Source organism: Zingiber officinale, chromosome 3A, assembly GCF_018446385.1.
Source record: "Zingiber officinale cultivar Zhangliang chromosome 3A, Zo_v1.1, whole genome shotgun sequence".
Classification (NCBI taxonomy): domain Eukaryota; kingdom Viridiplantae; phylum Streptophyta; class Magnoliopsida; order Zingiberales; family Zingiberaceae; genus Zingiber; species Zingiber officinale.
Window position 1 is genome coordinate 72230721 of NC_055990.1, and position 3628 is coordinate 72234348.

The window sequence follows — 3628 nt, forward strand, 5'->3', positions numbered from 1 at the left end:
GGTCAATGGAATAAGACTCGGGCCTCGTTAGGGATGGGCTCCTAAGTGCCCCTAGGTCGATGGAGTAAGACTCGGGCCTAGTATGTTTGCCTTGTAGGGTTCAAGACTTGCTACCTTGGACCTACATAGGTTGCGTGCAATATGTAAGTGGTACATAGCCGGGATCCCCTTTAAGTTGAGATTATGTTCAAGTATATATATATGTAAGAAGAAATGGTTTTAAAGATCATGAGACATACACATGTTTTCGGATACATGTTTTTCAAAATCATATTGCATATACCTTATGATGATTTATGATATGCCATGGTTAGATATGATTATGTTATGTTCCATGATATGTCCATGTGTAGGATATGCCATGACTCCTTATGACGATATGCCATGATTAGATACGATTATGTTATGCTTCATGCTATGCTTTACGCTATGATATGCCATGACTAGTTATGATTTCTTCATGTTGCATGATATGCTTAAAAGAGTATGTTACATTATGTCATGACTAGTTGAAATGATGCCATGTTGAGACATTCTTTGATTATACTATGATTTTCGGTTTTAGTGAGTAGGAAAGGAACTTACTTAGCCATGAGTGCTCACAGCTTACTGTCCTTGTACCACGGATAAAGGAAAAAGTTGGATGAGCTAGAGGAGCAGCAGGAGAGGCAAGGAGATGTGTGTGGCGGTGGCTAGGCAACCAAATAAGAACCTGCTTTAAAACTTTTAAAGAACTACGCTTTGGTATCATGAATTGTAGTACCATATGTGTGACTTGATGTTATGTTTCTACTAAATTTGTTATCATGTTATTGAGGCACTGATAGTGTAGTTCGGATTTGATAAAAAGGAAAACAAAAGAAAAGTTTTTATTAAACTAAGAAAATTATTTTAAGTCTTCCGCTGTTATTTGTACATAAAGTATTGTAGGCCCGTTCCTTAGGGTTAGCAGGGAGGGCGGGCGTTACAGCTCTTACCAGAAAGAACAAAAAATTTCAGTGGACAGAGGACTGTGAGAACAGTTTCAGCGAGCTGAAAAGGAGATTGACCAGTGCACCTATTCTGACTCTACCAGAGAATGCAGATAGCTTTGACATATATAGTGATGCCTCGAAGTTGGGACTAGGAGCAGTGCTGATGCAAGATGGCAAGGTGATTGCCTATGCCTCCAGACAACTTAAGGATTATGAGAAGAACTATCCTACTCATGACCTTGAGCTTGCAGCAGTGGTGTTCGCTCTCAAGATTTGGAGACATTACTTGTATGGAGCTCAGTGCAGAGTGTATACAGATCATCAGAGTCTGAAGTACTTCTTCACTCAGAAGGATCTGAATATGTGACAGCGCAGATGGCTAGAACTGGTCAAAGACTACGACATAGATATCCTCTACCACCCAGGAAAAGCGAATAGGGTAGCAGACGCCCTCAGCAGAAAGTCCAGCGCTACCCTATTATCTCTAGCAGCCATGTCACCACCCCTACAGAAGGAGATCTCAGATTTCGGTCTCGAACTCATAGTCGGACAGCTCTCTACTATGACATTAGAGTCTACCTTGCTTGGTGATCTCCAGACAGCTCAGGAGCAGGATCCTGAAATTCAGAAAATCAAGCAAGGATTAGCAGAATCAGAAAGTGGAGAATTCAGAGTGTCTGCTAGCAGGGTGTTGTACTTTGGCGACAGATTATGCGTTCCAGATCAGGAGGGACTACGAAGAAAGATTTTAGATGAGGCTCACAAGACTCCCTATGCGATGTATCCTGGCTCCACCAAAATGTATCAGGACTTGAAGAAACGTTTTTGGTGGCCTGGGATGAAAAGAGACATCGCTAGATATGTTAGCACCTGTCTGACCAGTCAGAGGGTCAAGGCAGAACATCAGAGACCAGGAGAAGTTTTGCAGCCTATTCAGATCCCAGAATGGAAGTGGGAAGACATTTCTATGGATTTCATAGTGGGATTACCCAGAACCACGAATGGTTTTGATACCATCTGGGTAATAGTCGACAGATTGACCAAATCAGCCCACTTCTTAGCTATCAGGATATCCTACTCCATGGAACAGCTAGCTCAGTTGTATCTCAAGGAGATCATTAGATTACATGGAGTCCCACGAACCATTATTTCAGACAGAGACAGCAGGTTCACGTCACACTTCTGGGAGTGTGTACAGACAGCTTTGGGCACGAAGTTAAAGTTTAGCACAGCTTTCCATCCTCAGACAGATGGTCAGACGGAGCGAGTAAATCAGGTACTCGAAGATATGCTCCGAGCATGTGCCCTAGATTTCAAGGGAAGTTGGTGCAAATATCTGAGTCTAGCAGAATTTGCATACAACAACAGCTATCAGGCCACTATCGGCATGGCACCTTACGAGGCTCTCTATGGGCGGAGGTGTAGATCTCCAATCTGCTGGTATGAGAGTGGTGAACAGAAAGAACTAGAACTTCAGACAGATCTAGTGGCAGATACCACAGCAGCTATACAGCAGATCCGCCAGAGGATAGAGACAGCTCAGAGCCGCCAGAAAAGCTATGCTGATACACGGCGCAGACCTTTAGAGTTTTCAGTATTCCTCAGAGTAGCTCCCATGAAGGGAGTAATGCGTTTCGGGAAGAAGGGCAAGCTAAGTCCCAGATATGTGGGACCATACCTTATCAGCAGAAGAGTGGGCAAGGTAGCATATGAGCTAGAGCTACCCCAGGAAATGTCAGCTGTCCACTATGTATTTCATGTCTCTATGCTGAAGAAGCATACCCCAGATGCCACCCAGGTGATTGAGCCGCAGTCGGTACAAATCCGTGAAGACCTCAGCTATGACAGTCGGCCTATTCAGATAATAGACCGAGCTGTTAAGAAATTGCGGAACAAGGAAGTACCATTAGTCAAAGTCATTTGGCACAGTCACACAGCAGAAGAGGCAACATGGGAGACAGAAGCCAGCATGAGACAGAAGTACCTAGAATTATTCTAAGTTCGAGGACGAACTTTTTATAAGGTATGGGGGATTGTAACGCCCGAAAATTCTGCAGAAGTAGCAAAAATAAATAGAAAACGAAAACGGCCTAAGCGGGGATTGAACCCGAGACCTATGGTTTACAGATAATACTAGTAACCAGTTGAACCCAGCAGGGCCGTGCTGAAAGGAAAGGAAGACAATTAAATTTATATTAGAGTTAGGCCAGAATTATCACTTAATATAAATAGAAAATAATTAAGTGAGGGTGATATTTTTGGTTTCCACCGTGAACTTCTCCTTACCCTAACCTCACGCCGCCCCTCTCCTTTCCTCCTCCTTCTCTCGACGCACCAAGCCAAGGGCCCTAGGAGCACCTCCCGGCAACATCAAAGGCACGAGGACGCTCCCCTCCGCGAGAGGAACGCATAGACGCGAGAAGATCATTGAAGAGATCTCTCCTCCATGAAACCTAGCGATTATAATCGTAATAAATTACGAACAGGAGGTAAGAAACCCCTCACTTGCAGTATAAGTAGCTTTCGTTTGATTGCATGCCTTTAGTTTAGCTATATGCAGATTTTTCGGTGCCCAGGGTGTGTTTAAACCCTCCTCGCAGACTAGGGATCTAGTTGAGCACCTCTAGATGGGCCAGACACATTATTCTCCTTCG